This window comes from Haemaphysalis longicornis, unplaced genomic scaffold, assembly GCF_048455015.1.
Source record: "Haemaphysalis longicornis isolate Haplotype H1 unplaced genomic scaffold, Haemaphysalis longicornis Haplotype H1 scaffold_6, whole genome shotgun sequence".
Taxonomy (NCBI): domain Eukaryota; kingdom Metazoa; phylum Arthropoda; class Arachnida; order Ixodida; family Ixodidae; genus Haemaphysalis; species Haemaphysalis longicornis.
In genome coordinates, this window is record NW_027526407.1 from 102,284,222 (window position 1) to 102,302,617 (window position 18,396).

At 44.5% G+C, this 18,396-nt stretch overlaps 1 long non-coding RNA gene across 1 annotated transcript; it reads left to right on the forward strand.

Moving 5' to 3' along the window:
* The first annotated feature begins 3,397 nt into the window (after nt 1–3,397).
* On the forward strand, nt 3,398–8,902 carry LOC144141825 (uncharacterized). The gene is made up of 3 exons (XR_013316710.1): nt 3,398–3,742; nt 6,196–6,276; nt 8,743–8,902. It is a non-coding gene; the product is annotated as an uncharacterized LOC144141825 (long non-coding RNA).
* The last annotated feature ends 9,494 nt before the right edge of the window (nt 8,903–18,396 follow it).

Sequence of the window (18,396 nt, forward strand, 5' to 3'; positions counted from 1 at the left end):
AATTCATACCCTTACGGGAATTTCACCCCACCGCTACCTTTATTAGTTTCTAGGATGACACTTTTCTGCCAAAGCCCGACATATGCGTAGGTTGATGTATAGCACCCCTTTTATGCAACATCTTTTTATGGGATATTACCGGACTCTGCATCAGGTACGCCAAACCGATGCTACCCTTAAATATTGTGACACGTTGAAGACATCGTTTTTCTTTAAGAAAGGAACCTTATTCTACAAACGTGGATACCAGATACAAGTTCCCGCCCTCTAGAAACGTGTGTGTGCTGATTCGACACTCACTTTAAAACCTTATGGTGCCGCACGGGTCCACAGCATCTTTAAAATCCTTGAAAAAATAAGTCACGCGGAACGTTGTAGAATAGGTCTTTTATATTAACCAAAAATGCCTTCAGGGCTTCTGCAGGCTGTTGTTCGGAAAAGAAGTCGGAGACTTTGCGGCAGGATAGCACCAGAAAAGGGCCATCCACGCTAAGATTGGCCAGCGACCATGTACATGCTGCCAGGAGCGTCTTTCCGGCATAATTGCCAGAAAAGGCCATTCTTCTTCGTGCGTTTTCGCGAGAGAAAAACAATTAAAGGCTTGAGGATTTACTCCACTTGAGTAAAGGCACCAGTGTTAACAAGCCCCACCTATTGTCGATTTCTATTCCCTCCTTTTTCTTTCGCTCAGGCTTAACTCTAACCACTTGGCAAAGTAGCTCGAAATTTCTAAGCCTCCTCTTGCTTTGCACTCTGATGCGGCGCCGAGAGTGAATCCATCCTCCTTGTAAGAAAGGAGCAGCTTGTAGTTGGACGCCCGCAAGACTGTAACAACGTACCTTGTGCGAGTGCAGGCACAGATTTCAGAGTGTTGAAACATGCCCACACCATCAGGGAAGCGTCTCCCTTGATCCTCAGCGATTCCTTTCGAGGCCATCGTCCTCACCAACGACAGAAGTCTGCCTTGTCAAGGTTGGTGCGCGTGGCGAACTGCGGGCCGAGTTTGAATGTCTTTTCAACCCTCTGAGGCACTGACGTCACGCCCAAGACATGAATATTCGGGTGTGAAACCTTGAAGCAAAATGGAGAGACGAGCTAGTTGGTTCGCAATTTCCATGAGTGAAACTTAAGCGCAAAATTTTTCACAGGGACGAGAAAGGGAACAACACAGGCGCTTGTGGTGAGTCTTGTGGTGAGTCTTCCTTGTGGTGAGTCTTCCTTTATGAAGAAGCAAGCAAGAGAAGCAAATGTTTTCATCACATAATAAGATTGGAAGAGTGTGCAATGCTGTGAGCGACTGGACACCTCCGAAGGTGGGATCCGGGATAAAACATGGCGATCGCTTCGTTCCGTGCCGCGAAAGCGCAGTCTATGAAATCCCCCTTAGTTGCGGTGCATTGTACATTGGACAGACGGGGAGACGCCTAACGAATGCTTGCGTCAGCATGCGATTCCCTACTTGTCGACACCGGGAGCCAGCTTGTTTGACATTGTAAGGCCCCTGGGTGCACCCCTTATGAAAATGAACTTTTCCTTTCTGTTTACTTTGTGTCTCCTGCATGTTGACTGTGTGGCCTTTCTTTTGACTTTTCCTTTGTGTTACCTCTAGGACATAAGCAGGCTGTGTACTTTTTATAGACTGCCGGATAAACAGCTATGATGTTTTACCTTTATATGTACTATGGTAAAGACAAAGTTTAAATTTCTATACAAAGATTTTATTTCGGATGAGAGGTATAAAACTTTAAAAATGACTTGCTTTCTTCTCTTTCTGAGTTCCGCAATGCTATTGCCCATGTGTGTACTCAAGGCAAAATGAAGTCAAAAGACTTTGGCCTGTTTCCCCTGTGTTGCCTCTAGGACAAAGGCTGTAAGATAGAACTTGAATTTGCTGTCTTAATTCTTCCGTGTGCCGTAATGCTGTTGCTTATGTATGTACTGAAGGCAAAATGAAGTAAAAAGACTGACTTATGTCTTTTGTGTTGCCTCTAGGACACTGGGAGGAAGGATAACTATTTGTTGCCTTACATTCTTTTTCTGAAGATTGTGCTTCCTCTAGTAAACATAAAGTCGAGCATGTAAGCCTTAATTATACTCGAAATGTTAAGTTTTTTGGCTTGGCTAGAGATGGTAAGAAACAATGCCGATGGTTTGTGGAAATTCTGCAGCACTGTATACGTTATTTCGTGCTAGTGAGGTCTGATAAATTCGCAGAATTAATATTACCAACTGGTACGTTTGTATGAAACAGTGGCGTAAGAAGGATACATATTGAACGAGGCTGTTCGAAGTGCCTCGTCCCTCCCATTACGAAAAAAAAGTGGGAGGGAGAAGAATATACAGACCAGAAAAAGTAAAAAGAACACAAAAAGCCGATTAGAAAACGAAGCAATGAAAACAAAAACAACCTAAAAAGTGGCTTCCGATTGTCCTAGTCTGTGTTTTCCTTCAGGGTCGTTGTAAAATGGCTTATCCTTGCAACTAAATGCTGAAGCGGTGTACTGTTTTTTGGGGCAGAGCTTGCGGTAGAAATATATTGCGACAAAAAAAAAAGGGACACAGCCAGACGAGAGCAACAAGAGCAACAACAATATCAAAATATAACCCAAGGCAGAAAAACTTCAATTAAAACAAGGTTAAAAAAAAAACAAAGGTCATTGAGCGGGTTTCGAACCTCCGTCCTTTGAATCAGTAGGCGAGTATTTAACCTCCAAGCCACCAAAACAATACACGATCACGTCGTAAACCTAGGTCTAAATGCTTGAGCTCACATAGTCTTGCTAAGCCTCCATTTGAGTGAATTGTTTGCCTGCGTGGATTTGACGCACGGTGCTTTTGTGTGCGTGCGTGCGTGCGCGCGCGCGCGCGCGCGCGCGTGTGTGTGTGTGTGTGTGTGTGTGTGTGTGTGTGTGTGTGTGTGTGTGTGTGTGTGTGTGTGTGTGTGTGTGTGTGTGTGTGTGTGTGTGTGTGTGTGTGTGTGTGTGTGTGTGTGTGTGCGTGCGTATGCCTGTGCGCGTGTGTTTGCGTATGTCTGCGGGGAATAATTTTTTTATCCGGCCGTTCTGTTTGTGAAAAGCCCACAAACAGTGAATGGTGAATGCTTGGACGCTGAACAAAACACAAAACAGTCAATCTAGATGTAGATGACGATGATAATAACTTCGTTTGTTAATCCATTTTTATTTGCTTTTGAGTAGCAACAACTTACGACAACAAAAGACGTTGCCCACATCAAGAAAATATACTGCCATTATATATATGTTTGCAATTATCAACTTTAACAAAATACTATAATGGCGTCTGCCTAGTTTGCTTCAGGGGTGATGATGAAGGAAGAAAGTAACTGCTAAAACTCTATGACTGCTAGATAGGCAACTGTAGTAATAAGTCTAGTCTAGGCTAGCATATATGCAGTCATTGTTATAGGTGCGCAAGAAAGGACGTGGTTTGTTCGTTGTGCGTGGTTTTGGTGGTTTGTTTTCGATTTGCTGGTGTTACGTGAATTACTACGTGCTCCTCCTGCCGTAATATTACGTGTTAGTGCTCTTGTGCCACCTGAAACATCGTGAGTGCTGGCAAAGCGTCTGTGTCGTCGCCGTACTGCGCTGCTGTAGCAAACGCACATCGAGGTCGCCATTTGACAAAATACCTGACAAGTTGTGCGTGCCTACGTGAATCAAGAGTCTCTACTGCAAGTTCCAGTCTGTCGACGCGACGTGGGAAAAATGCTGCGTGTTGTGCCGTAAGTGATTGTTTATCGTGGTGCATGTTAAAATTTTATTACGCGTTGCCGCAGTGCTGTTTTGTTAAACGTGTTGAGTATATTCCTTGGTGTTCGGCTCGCCGCGCTTCTTTTATTGTAAATTACCGGCTGCGTCGGCGCGGTCATAATGAGCTTCCGGGAGCGGCGGCCAGTATGCTGTGTGAGTGATCGACCCCCTTGCCATTGCCGGCAACGAAAATATTATGCTGACGGCCCAGCGGCCGCCGCTTGGCTTGGGTGGATTCGACGCTAAAGCTTGTTGCATGAAAAAAAAGAAAAAATAGAAAAAGACAACTGCGTTAATGGTTGTAAAACAAAACGCCCACTCCCCGATTTTTTTTTTTTAGGAGGCAGTTGACCCACAGTATATTTTTTTACAGGACGTAGGCAGCTTAGCATTGTTCTAACGGGTTGTTTTCGTTTACGGGTAAAGAAATGCAAGGAGGCTGCATTACATTTGTAGTTATAATACGTAAGAGTTGCATATACGTTGAATTTTCGACATTTAAGCATTGCTAGCAACTTTATAAGTAGTACCACATGCACAAGGTCTTTAGGCAGTGAACATTTGACCAGATAGTTGTTTAGACGTCGCAGCTTGAAAACATGCTGTTCCAGCCTGCATTGCTGGTGCAGGCACAGGGCAGCTTTCACTGTTTTAATGCAAGAAATTTTTCCACCTTCCTAAGCTCATCCAGCATCGTCATGATCAGACAGAAATTCTTGTTTGGTGTGACATTATTTGTAGCTGGCTTGCATAAATTGTGTTGATCGTAACATGTTGAGCATGGGTTAAACGTGTTGATTCTTACAAATATGCATGTGATGGGGATACAATCACGGTGTGAAAAAGATTAAACAGGGCGTGGGCTTGCCACCGTGCTCCTTCGCCATCCTGTTTTTTCGTTTCGTCAGCATTTCAACTTGCCTACCCCTTGGAGGTATTGGCACGCCGAAACGTTCACCATGTGCCTCGGAGAGAATTGTAATGGCGCCATGAAGACAAAATACAAGTTTGTGTTATTCGAAAGATTTCGTGTGGTATGGTGCCCCCAGCACTCGTCCAAATGCAAACGATGCTTTATTCACTGAGAAATTCATTAATTGAAGCTAAAATTTTGGTTTTTCCGCTAAATCGTGCATTTTCAGGGTCTGCATCACAGGAACCGACCGCTCTGCAGCCGATTGGGAAACCTTCTTTACCTTTAGTTAACCTAGATGGTGCCACCATACCGTGGCAAGCCACTTTCTGCTTTTGTTTTGTTTTTACCGTATTTAAACGTGGCTTGTTTTTGTTCAGCGAGAAAATAATCGTTTCGTGAAACATAGTGCTCGCTCCACAAATATGGTCACGTAAGACACTGTTGCTTGTGTCAATTGGACATTGTTGTCCGAGACAACCCCAAAGCCCCGCAGTCCTGTGCTGCTAAACCAAGCATAGTGCGCGCAGTACCAACAGCAGTACGCATCGGTACTTCTATGCTTACGTGTGCTTTCCTAACCTTTACTGTTGGCCCCACCATTCTTACTACTGTAAAAAGAATGTGCCCTAAATTTAAGCGCAAATAGTTCGTTCGGCAAGCTTATAGCCTCTGCCTAATTCGTGTTTGCTGTTGCCGCCCTCCGCTAACTGCAGAGCTGGCTGGTATGACATAGGTTCTGTTGCGGGAAATGAGCTAGTGGGTCGCATGGCCATTTTTTTTGTTCCTAATTTGTAGCTTATTTGAGTGGAGTTTGTGTTAAAAATGGTGTCAGCATGATTCTAGCAACGGAATCCTTTGAATGAACCAAACTTGTGTTTTCTCTTCATGGCTCCTTTAAAAGCCGTAACCACGTTTCGCACCCTCTGGACCAGAGAATATGCTTGCACAGTGGAAATCTGGGGCCACAGATTTCTACCACCTAGGGATATTTAATAGGCTTAGTTTAACATTAACTCAGTGTAAGGATGCTTCTGTTCCTTTAAAGTATGGCTGAAAGCCTTGTAAGGATTGTAATGTATGTACAGTGCTCACGGATTGAAACGCGACACTGCAAGCGCGTGGCCTGCGCTACATGCAGCACCGCCAGTGGACGCCCGTGGAAGCTAGGTGTTGCATTGTGGTATACCACGAGGATGAGAGTGTTTTGACCATAAGCTTGCTGCTTCCGGTTGCCAATAAGCGGGGCAGTGGTTCCCCGCAGCGACAGCGGTGCGCTGTCAGCGAAAGCGGCGTCCATGGACGGCGCTGCATGTATTGGCGGCCACGCGCTCGCAGTGTTGCGTTTCAGTCAGTGAGCACTGTACTTATTTTTTAGCTTGAAAGAACTGAAGGTGCCTTTTTTGCACCTACAAAAAAGAAATTCTGTCATGCCCTGTCAGAGCGAGTATTTCACGGCATTATACCGCATATTTATGGCTTGTTTACTACTTGAACTTCCATTTTTTACAGGGCCAGGTGTTTGACATGGAGGATGTACGTTGTGAGCTACCAGAAGAATTGGCTGCCTCCTGTTTCTATCCTGCACGACCTGTAAGTGGAGTTCATTACGGCTGTGAAATGCATGAAAATCTCCATTTTGAAGGCTGAGAGAACATGAAAACATAGAAAACCATTGTGGCATTCTTGTGGTACCTTAGTGATATTAACACATAAGAACATTGCAGAGATGGGGCAAAAAATAAGGAACCGATGAGGGTGAGAAACTTCCTGGTACCTTTCTTATTTTTTTTGTCGCATCAGGGCTGCGTCCTTGCTCCATGAATTAATTAATAACGACTTTGTCACCCTTGTTCACTGTGGTAGTTGCGTGGTACCCACAGACAGTGTGTGGGGATTTTTCTTCTACCGCCTATTACAGATGAACTAGATCTTTAGACTTCTACTCAAAAGTCATATTATGGATTACATTACATGAGTGAAACAATTCCATGCACCCAGAAATAGAATTTAGGTGAATTCACTTCAATGCCCTAGATGCAACTTGTGCCTAGCAGTGAAAAGGGTGTATTGCGTGCCTTTTTGCCACTGTGTTTCATGTAGTGTAATGAGTCTCACTGGCCATCGTAGCCCCCCCCGAACAGCTATTTGCTCTAGCAAATATAATGATGGTCCTAATTGTAGAAGGGTACCCTCCGCGGTGGCTCAGTGGCTAAGGCGTTGCGCTGCTGAGCACGAGGTCGCGGGTTCGATTCCCGGCCGCGGCGGCTGCTTTTCTGATGGAGGCGAAAAGCAAAAACGCCCGTGTGTACGAGATTTCGGCGCACGATAAAGATCCCCAGGTGGTCAAAATTAATCCGGAGCCCTCCACTACGACGCACCTCATCGCCTGCGTTGCGTCGGCGCGTTAAACCCTACAATCAATCAATTGTAGAAGGGTACTCAGCAATTGAAGAAAGAGCTGTGGGGGGGTTCTGGTTTGTGTATCAGACTTTGTTTGGAATATTGTTATGTAGCCACGGATAATGCAGGGTTTTTGTAAAAATATAGATTATCGGAGCAAACTTGTGCTCCGCAGTAAACATAAAAAAACACAAACCTCAAAGGAGTCAGCAAAGGGACGTGCATGGATGAGCGTTGGCGAATTGAATGCTGCAGGGTTTCTTTTGCACTCATTCATTTAGATCGAGAACATTTTCAATAAAAAACAGGAAAAGCTAGGATAGGGATCGCAAAGCAACACCCTTTCCATATCAAACAGGACTGCTGGTGCAGCATACAAAGGAAAAAGGGGAAAAAGACGGTTCCCTTAAAAAGGATAAGATTGCAGGGTGTGGCCAGGTGCTTGTAACAAAACATTTTGTAAACAAATCAAATGGCGTGGTTGGGGGCAATATTATGATGTTTATAGTAGGAAAAACCTGCATTATTTCCGAACAGTATGAATCCTCTGTGTGCAAACATATGCAAAAATGCTTGTGTGTTTTTAGCATTTGAGTGCACGTTACAGAGTAGTCGGCTCAAGTTACTGCGTTAGCTTTCCTCATTGCTGGTAAGCATAAACCCTGAAATTAAATTTGCTGTATTCGACCGCTTTAACCCTTTCACTGTCACTGATGTCCTGGTTTGTCTTCGAATTTCTCCTCCACGGTGTCACTGACATACCGATGCGTTTTCTGTTGTGCGTTGAAAAATTCGTGCCATGGTGCAAAGTTGGCGCACCTGCACTGTTTGTGCTATCTGTCAAATCTTTCTAGTAGCTTGTATTTTCACAAAGTACAGAGCGACCACGCCCAGCTTTCGCTGCTTCGGGGTCACTCCGTGCACTGTACATCTGTTGGGGTGAGTGACCACGTGGCACGCGTGCAATGATGGGTGCAAGTGTGCTATCCACCACGTTTTTCTAGGGTTGTTTTTTATTTCTGTTCCTGTGTCTGCTACCCATCGACACAAGGAAATATAAGAAGTGAGGAGCCAACCTAGAGGTTGGTCAGTTCATGGTGATGTACATTTTGCTTTTTGTAAGCAAGCACAGACAAACAAACTAGACAATGCAAGTGCTGTCTCGTAAACGAAATGCACAATAAAACTGCTGCCTTTATAGGTTCCAAAGAACGCGTAGACACAAGCAACTACTTATGATGACGACTGATCAATGCCTGTCTTAGCATGTTCATGCAATTTTATGTTGCCTTCCCTGCCCCCCCCCCCATATTGCTTTGTTCCCACAGTGCTGCTGCAATAATCTCATCTCAAATGTTCTTGCGAGGCTGTATAAATGCCCGTCATGAGGCCATGAATCTAAACAGTACTTAGTTCTGGGTTGTGTTGCCTATGTAACAGTATGTCATATTTGATGTTCGTAAGCTCATTAGTTAATTTATGTGGTCTAAATTTTGTGGCTAATTTTGCAACCTAAAAGTTGTACCTTCTCTTTCAGGATACTTGGTTCAGTTTTGTATGGGAACACTCCTTTATATTTATAAGCATAACCAGCAAATGTTTGAGACGTGTTTGTTTAAACCCCTTCATATGCGATCAATGCGTTTGTCATTTCAGGTTCAAGCGTGGCAGTGGCTATCCCGTCCTGTGAGGGGTGAAGATGAGGCGACACCTGGTGTGGCAGGCGGCAGCAGCACGTATGGATCCAACCTGAATAAAATAGTCAGGTTTGCAAGAGTCGTGTGATTCATGTGATTTTCGTCAGCTTGCTCTTACAGAAACAGCTGCAGCATGAAACAGTGACTGTGGAGCTGGCTGACATTTTCTACATGCAGCTGGCTGTTGGGTGCTGTTATTTGACAGCATGCAAAGGGCACTCAAAAGGTGGAAGCTTGTGGGATACTTAGAGGACGGAAACATAAAGGATTCTTGGAGGACGCAGAAAGTCGGTGGCGAAATTTCAATACAGAGGACACACAAGGGACGAATGCGGTCTGTTGCCTTCAAGACATATAGGGGACACACAAAGGCCGTATGGTGTCTGTGTTGCCTTTGGGAGACAGACTGGACGCATGGAGGACGGAAACACACGGGACACTTGGAGTACGCAGAAAGTCGGTGGCGAAATTCCAACACAGAGGAAACACACAGGACGCACGCAGTCTGTTTCCTTCGGGACGCAGACTGTCTTTTGACTGGACATAGAAATTTTCATAAGGGACCCCACCCATTCTTGAAAGTTCAAAGGTTTTCAAGCGCAAATCGGGATCACGCACAGGCAAGATTTTTGAGGCGTATGGGATAGTAAAAAGCGGTGATACTTACGCTTGCCAGCCGTTCGTTGCATTCGTTTAGAAGGAACACGAGTACATTGATGGCGCTTGCAATTGATAGCGGCGTGAGAATGTCGCCCTTAACGTCGTATACTTCGTTTACTATTTATGTTTTCCTTTCCTTTGCTTTTTATTTTTCTTTTTTTATCGCAGACTTATGACGTCATTTGTGTCTGTGTATAGATGGCTCAGCGCAATACAGCTCTCCCAGTTGCTGATCAGAGCTTGTACTGCATTTTTCTTCCTATCGCCCTTGTCTTTGCCGTGTTCTCGCTCACAAGAAAGGCAAGAAGTGAAAAAGGTGCAGATAGAATCACGTTAACACCAATGTCCACTGCAATGTTGGAGTACTCGGCCAGATAATACTAAAATGTGATGAAGTTTACGCTTGGCAGGACGGGCGCTGCATTAATGGCGGCGTGCGTGAGCACAATCTTTTGGTTTAAAACAAAGCTGGCGCGCACTGACCCTCTCACTGCCTCTCGTGCAAGTGCGTCCACATTTTATTCAAAGAACATAGCAAATTTTGTGAGAACCCTTAGAAACGCGAAGTCCAGTAGTGTAACACTGATATTTAGAAATGTGACTTCGCTGCATTTCCGAGATGCTGTCGTTGCAATCTGTGCACATGAGGGACGTGAGAACAAATGTACCTATATGTGTGGTCTATTTTTATTTAAAATTGGTCGAGAGTTTGTGCTCGTCCCGTTCCTGGTATGCGTTTTTTTTTTCGCAAATGCCGTGTTCATTTACCCAGGCCGGCATTGTGTGCAGCGCTACGTTTCCGGGCTGCTCTTGTTGGAGACTGTTCAGAATTGACCGCTGTATACAGAACCCGCGGACATTTGTAGAACAAGAGTGCAGTGAATGTAAAAACGTTAATTCTTTGAATAGTAATGCGTGTTGCCTACAGTGGCACGTTTCCAGTTTGCAGGTGATTTCTCAAATTATCGTGCTATTTTGTGCAGATTCGCGGCGTTTTCTTGCTATTAAGGGTACGATGAGTGAAAGGTTTAATCAATCACCCCTTTTAGCAGTGTACATCCGCCATTACGAAGAGTATATTTTACTAACTATTTTTTTATTCATGTAAATATTCTTCCTAAATATACGTCTAATACAGAGAACGTTTGTAATACCCCTTTTAAACGGAAATATTCAAGTGACAGTTGAGTACATACAAATGAGCTATATAAATTCTCACTGGGCCGCCGGGTAGTCAAGGCTTGCAAATGCTTTTGGGAGGTCGTCGAAAACGCCAAGAATTAAAACTATAAGTGAAGCTTTCAAGTAGGTAGGTGCCCCTCATTTAATGATTGTTCGCCTTTTTTCAGCAAAAATCACCCATCTATGTTGATTTAGTGGTTCCGTGGCCACCTTCACTCTCGAATGACCTTTGTTCTAATCCCACCTAGCCCAAGCTATACGGAAATATTTTTACAATTACTAATTTACTGTGTATAAAAATGCTTCATTGCGAAAAATGTCACTATTTCAAGCATTTATGACTTGTTTTTGTCTTGCGAGTCGGCAGCAGTATTGTCCGCTCCACATAGGCCCTTTTTGTGCAATGGATGTCAGGTATCTGACAAACATAATTTACTAAAGCTCTCAAATTAAGATTTTGCTGAAATTGTGGGCACGAAATTTTCATTTTTTTGCTGGTATTCAATATCTTAAAGTGTAGCCAAATTGGGAATGATGCATCACCTAAATCGCCGATAGGAATACAGAGTACAAAAAATAAACGTCGATGGGGTGCGCAAAAATATTGTTGAATATCTTTCAATATCGGTGAAGAAATCAAAAGGGAGGCATTTTGCTGCAAATTGTAGAACGGAATTCATAAGAAACTCCATCGGAATCAAAATTTGTAAGGAAGAAGGACACCGCGCAAAAGCATGCCATTTCTCAATATAACAATATTGGTCCATTTTGGGTGAAGTATTGCTCACACGGCGGTTTCTTCTTTCTCAGAGTTCACAGGTTGTTCCTATAGTTGAATGATGTAACCTAAAAAATTACAGAAACGTTTTATTGGTGTCAGCCTTGAATTTCACAAAACAATTACTGTTGCTATGCACACTGCTTTATGCTTTTTTACTGGATGTGTACGGTATACAGCGCATAAGCAACATGATGTTTATGTACTTCTTCATGTTAATTTGAATTTGCGAAATTCTACAGAATAACTTCATTTTTCGCGTCACGTAATCTGAGCACCTGTCACGCTTTTGCTAACAGCCCACCTATTTAGGCCGGGAAAAATCATTCTCCGTAGAAAGAAAGCCCCGAGCTCACGTGAGCGCCTGCCTCGCGGTGGGCACCCGGAATGCGCCGGGCAATTCTTTCGCCCAGTGCCTCAAACAAAAAAACACCGAGCGCCGTGAGGGGGTGTCTCGAACAGGCTGCCTGGCGTCGTCCAGGCTTCCGAGTCGGCTTACGCCACGCTTTTGTCGTTGACGTCGAGTAGCGACCGGTGCGCCACGGGTCTGCAGAGCTGAAGTCAATGACGACAAATCTGTCAAGCCGTCCCTTCACAATCCACACGCAGAGACTGCCACCGAACCAGCTGACAAAGAAGTAGAGGGCTACTGAGGCAAGGATACGCTGCAAGAGGATTTGCCCTGCACACCTGTACTGTCGGAAGATGACGACGAAAGGGAAGACGACGACTGCGACTGAATAAAACACTGCACATACTGTAATGGTCTTTTCTTTTCAGTGCCGCCCATAACGGCTATGCACTGCTGGGATTTCTCTGCTGCCTCCTTCTTGGGGTCCGCTGCCAGTTTGGCGAGAAGGTAGATCGGCTCCCAGGTCTGCTATTTCTCTAGCCTTGCACCGCTAGTGTAAGCTGTGCCAATTTTTCTATTACAGACACATCATTGCATCCATTAAGAATCTTAGTGCTCATTTTCCAAGCGCAGATACCGCAATATATAATCAATGGCCATCTCACGGCATTGGACGCAAAATATCTGTTGAAATTTGTGCATATAAACGCTACTTTTTTCGGGGAACGTTGTGTTCATGCCGCAAAAACAGTTTCCCATGTGCGCGTACTTTTTAAATCACAGGATCTTCATGATGTTATTAAGATCCACGTGGTTGAGTTTTCTTGCTCTGGGGACGATAACAGCGCTCCACCGGTCCGCAGATACAAATAACATAGAAAATGTTACTCAACACTTGCCTTGCGGTGACTACATCAGCGTAAGTAAACATTTTTTTGTTGCATGAACTAGCAATGTATGGTTTGATTATCAGATGAGTTACAGGTATGCCTTCGGGCAGAGCAGCATAAAGGTTGGCCTATTTTAGTGCAACTTCAGTATGGAAGTAGGTTCAGTGCTAGAAAGCGAAAACAATCAAAACGTTCAAATAATGGTCAAAGCTTGAACGTTTTCTGAATATGGTCTCAAACCACAAATCCTGACCTAGCATGCAAGGGCTGTAATTACGTATTTCCGCTGCAGTAAACTGAGCATATCAAATAATACTTGTATCGGGCACAGTACAAATCAACCAAGGTAACAGTAAAATTGTGTCAGAACAAAGGGTTAGGGATATGTTTCATGTAGTAGGATCTCAGCTTTTATTTAATATGAGCCAACAACTTGGCTAACTCTTAAATATTTCTAAATTATTAGCAGGTTGAACGCGCCGGCGCTACACAGGACATAAGACCCGTCGTTGTGGTGGGCGCTGGATTAGTTTGACCACTTGGGGATCTTGAACGTGCACTGAAATCTCGAACATTCTTCGCTTCGTTGCCCAGCCAGCTTCTGAGAGTAATGTAACATCAATTTTTTTATTGCCGTCATTCAGTACCACTTACTTGTAAACAATAAACGGCCTACATTTACAGTGCGCACAGAAACAGTGTAGGTAATAGTCGTTGCTGTTAAGCTGTCTAAATCATTCAGTGTACCAATGTTTTCTTTTGACGTTACTGATTAACAAGATGTGTAAATATTTTGTTTGTTTTTGACTACTAAAATACTTATCTGCACATTTCCTCGCTTCCACTTCATTTGGGCAGTACCCGATGTTGACGTTCAGCAGAGTAATTCGCATGAACAAAGTGCTCCGGACGTCGCAAATTCGCCATCGCGGAAGACGTCCTTTTTGATAGTTTAATCCGTCGTCGGTACTCAATTCTGCAAGCTAATGTCATTTACTTTCATTGCAGCATAAATTGGGCGGCCCTGTTTTTTTTTTTGCTTGATGTCGCAGATAAACCCTTTACTCCATTGGCATGGTGTTGATGAGAAGCAAGGGTACAGTTCGTTAGATTGCGTTTCATTTTGGGCGATTTTTCTGTGATTCACAAACACTTGGCGTATCTGTGATGTGGGACCCCAGCAGCTGTGGATGGGTAACAATAATTTAATCTGATCATTGTAATAACGGTGAGTTGAGAGATAAGAAAATTTCCAGCCTTGGATGTGCTCTAGACTTTGGTTTGAGAGTCAACGAGAACAATTAAATCCCCGCCCTGAAACTATTCCGTAAACATTGCGCCAAATATTTTGTTTCTCTTCTCGGGTCATGCGAGGCCCACAATTGCTCTAGACACAGATAGACCATAACAAAAATATATTCCAGTAATTCTTTTCAATAGGTTACGAGTCAGTGATACCACCTTGTTTGTAGATGGTTATCAACTTTCATCAGTAGGGAGTGAGGCTGGCGTGGTTGTCATAAATATTTACCCCAGTACCTTTTCCTGTATTTGATATTCAATTCAAAGAGCAACCGCGGGCAACACAACATGATTTGGCCCACAGCGTAGTTACTTCACCATTTTCTGTGAAAGAGATGGCTACTAGAAAAGCCCGGGAGAGCAGTTCTGAAGTAGCAAGAGTGCAGAAGGATACATACTGTCAGTACGCTTGGCCATTGGCGGATCCAGAAGGGTGTCCACATGTCCTGACCTCTTCCTTATTTTTGAATTTATACCCAAAAGAAGAGTACCCCTCAGGCCGCCGAAAAGGTCTAGTAGTAGATTTTTTCTAGGTCCTAAAGCTTTGCTTTTCTAAAATATCAGTGACTAAATGCGGGTAGTCCGCACCTCATCATCATTATCATCACTGAGAGAAGCTAGCCTTCATCTCAGAAAAAGCTTGGATCCGCCCCGGCTCTTGGCATGTCACGACCACTTTCCACTTGACTTCAAAACGCTGTCTTGTGTCGTGCGTAGAGGTTCACCTTCCGAGCTTGCAGTTTATGAGAATCCCATTTAGTTGGTGGTTGATGACATGACGACCCCTCTACACCCACAGGGTAACGATTTCGCAGAAGAGCAGCTAAAAACACTGCTTTTTAACTACCTTACTATAACAACTACGGAGGTCCTAGTCTTTGCTGCGTTGGCACGAACAGTCAGCCTATAAAAAGCAGGTGCCTCCAGAATCTGACGCGGCACAACGTCATGCCGTTGAAGAACTACCTTATTGCTTGCTCGTAGCTGTTATAATACCTTGGGTCTCGGGATGTGGTACCATGCCTGGTTCATCCTAACGCTGAATTTATTACCTTCCGGGCCCTCTGAATGCCAGTCTTGCTTTGGCCACGTGTGCGACTAGGCTTAATATTTTCATAATTGCCGGTCGAACGACGGGTGTAGCAGGGTTTCAGGCTGTTGGCAAAGCGTTCAGCTAGGTGTTCGGTTGCTCATGCATTGTTCGAAGGTGTGCGTAACTTCAAAAACACCTAACTCTCCGAAGTGTGCATACAAAGGGGAAGGGCAGCCATAGCTGCTGCTTGCAATTTGATTAAGTTAAGAAAAACAGGGACTATTTGTTGGAAAAATCAGAAAGAAAGAAGAGGTGGCCATTAGCAGCTGCCTGCTGATAGTGCTATCACCATCATTGAAAAGTCCCATCCGCCATTAAAACGAATCACCCACGTCCCGCGGTCCCCGCCTCGATTCTTCAACAAAATGTTGCCGTGACCAGGATAGGAGATCTACACAGTTGAAGAACGGAGTGTGCGGGCCGCCATCAACGCTGACGTGAGTGACACGGCTGCGAGGAAACTACGGCTCCTGACCATCGACCGCAAGCGTCTGTGAAGAAACCCCAAGGAATTGAGGACGCACCAAACGTGTACCGGATACCACGCCCTCAACAACTTTTACCAATTCTTCGCGGACGCCTCGGGGACACTGAAAGTCAGCGACAGCGGCTTCGACCTTCCACCGACTGTGATCCTTCCTGACCACCACGGAGACATAAACGACGTCGAGAATGGACCTGGAAGCCCTTTGCCAAAAACGGAGCCTCGGCCGAAAGAAGGTAACCACACTGATTGACGACATCAAAACTGAGATGAGCGCCGAGTCACCATCAATCTGTAAGCTCATTTTCCTAAAGAAACGCCTACTCGAAACACATAATATTCTAAAGAAGCTTGACAGCGATATTGAAGAACTTGTTTATTTGGATCATTTAACCGAGGAATATGAAATCGCATTAGAATTCGAAAATTCCATCCTGTTAACCAAATTTCGAATGAACAGATTGTTTCCCGAGTTGGAAAACCATTTCCGACGACGACATTGTAGCAACAGCACCGGAAAAATATCAAGGTATCTCCAACAACGACTCCACATTGCAGAGTAATGACTCCCTCAACAGGAAGAGGGATTTGGGGATACTTTTTAATGATCGTGAAGAGCCACAGGTCACTCAGCCAGCCGCTTCCTTTAAACGAGGACTGGATGCAATAAAAGAAAAAGAGGAGACAACTGCTACCGCTCTGTGCTCAGACGAAGAATTGGAAACAGCTTCCCCCATAGTGCACACTCTGAACGATAAAATGGCTCTAGTAACTCCAGTAAAGATGAGTTGTGGTCAGAGCAACGGCAAAGCGGGGGAGACACCTGAACAGTCATCGGATTCGCGTGATTTTTATGGCACGAAAACACTTTCTGTGCTCAACGAACAACTTTATAGAGTCCAACAAGTACGACTACAGGTGAACAAACGATTCCTTCAGAACAATCGACAGCTCGGCCGAACCACACACTCATGGACGGAGCCTCTAGACACATGCTGCCATCGCGAAACGTGTGGTTTGGAGATGATTGGGTTGGTCAATGCAAAATGTGACGATTTCAAGTTCCCGAAGTCGAAACGAAGAGTGAGAAAACAAAAAATCCAGTCAGCCCTACGATCAGCACGTACAATCACCCTAAACAAGTCTCCACCGAAACGCATCATCAAGTGCGGACTCATCGAAAAAACAAGGAGAAAAAAGGTATCTCTAAGAAAGAAGATCGTCACACACACAGAACGACGCGGCCGGATTGTTACTTCTTCCACTATACAATCGATCCGCCGCACATGCCACACGAAGCTTGCACGAGCACTACTATGTCTTTATCTAGTGCCGACGATGGTCCAGGTTCCCCGCTTAAACTGGCCTGACTCCTCAGGGCGAATGTGGCACAGACGCTTCAAGCATCGATGGAAGCAGAAGACTGGACTATCATGGTGTGGCCAAACACGACGGACATGACATGGATTATGACCACAATGAACTGATTACGTGACCTTGGACAAAAGTGTTAAAAGACGAATGCTTGATGACCGCTGGAAACTGCAATCCTTCACGTCATGCCCATTCTCCTCCGCCATTTATCGCGTGGCCGGGAGGATGTAGGATAACTCAGAAAGAAAGAAGAGGTGGCCATTAGCAGCTCCCTGCTGATAGTGCTATCACCATCATTGAAAAGTCCCATCCGCCATTAAAACAAATCATCCACGTCCCGCGGTCTCCGCCTCGGTTCTTCAACACTATTGAACTGTGCAAGGTCTTGTGTTTTTAGCAACTTAATTCAGTGATTCCACTTTTGGGCCGTCCGAATCGAGGGCGTTAGTCTGCCATCACAAAGCCGGAGGTAGATTGAAGGGCGAATAGCTATTGTTATTAGCTAAATATGGTTTTACGTAGATCCGTATCAGGGCGATAAAAGTACACACCCAATGATATCAAGGAAGCATAACGACACCGTCAACGCAGTATTCGAGACAAAATCTACGCGACAGTCGGGAAAGATCTTGCGTCGGTTGACTAGCTCTAATGACTTTGCCTTCAATTGGTTCTAAAAAAATACGATATTCTCTGCTTTCATTATGTTTATTATTTCTGTTTTTACAGACATCCGAGCAGAAGCCCTAGTCTTTTTCTGATTAGGGCGTCAGCTCCGACTGGCATTAGTGTGCTGACAGAAATGTACAAGAAACACTACAATGCACACTCACATTCACGTGTACAAAAAAAAAACTTAGCATGAAAACTGCACTGGCAGTCGTAAGCCACGAACACGCATTTTACGTACATTTTGCAGAAAGTAAACAATACAAAAAAATGAAAATTTCACACAGCCTATAGAATGTCCACGAATTTTACGGTGAAGTGCAATCAGTAAACAGATAATTAAATACACATAAAACAGTGGCTTAAACCAAGTTAGGGACAATAATACATAGAAAGAACTCTACCCATGGTACTGGACTTTTTACTACCCGAATACAACATCAGCATAGCTGAGATAGATAATAAACTAGCAATGGTTAAGGAACTTCGAAAGCGTAGCAAAGGAAAAAATTAGCTCCAAGCCTTGCTGCGAAGCTCAGTGGACAGCAAAGCATTAAAGAACCATCACAACAATTGCCCACGCGACGTCACTTGAATCCACACACGTAGCCCTACAAAGAGTAAAACCAGAGATTCCGCCAGCTTTTACCCCGATTATGCGAGCGAAGGCGCATCCCGAATGCCGCAGCGTCGGCCACGGCCGGGATAGAGCGGCGCACGCCACTGCTGTAACTCGGACGTGCGTCGGGAAAAAGAAAACGCAGAGAAGCGTTTTTTAAAGGGTGAGACAGCAGAACCTGGCTATTCTGATGTGCTATCACGTGGTTAC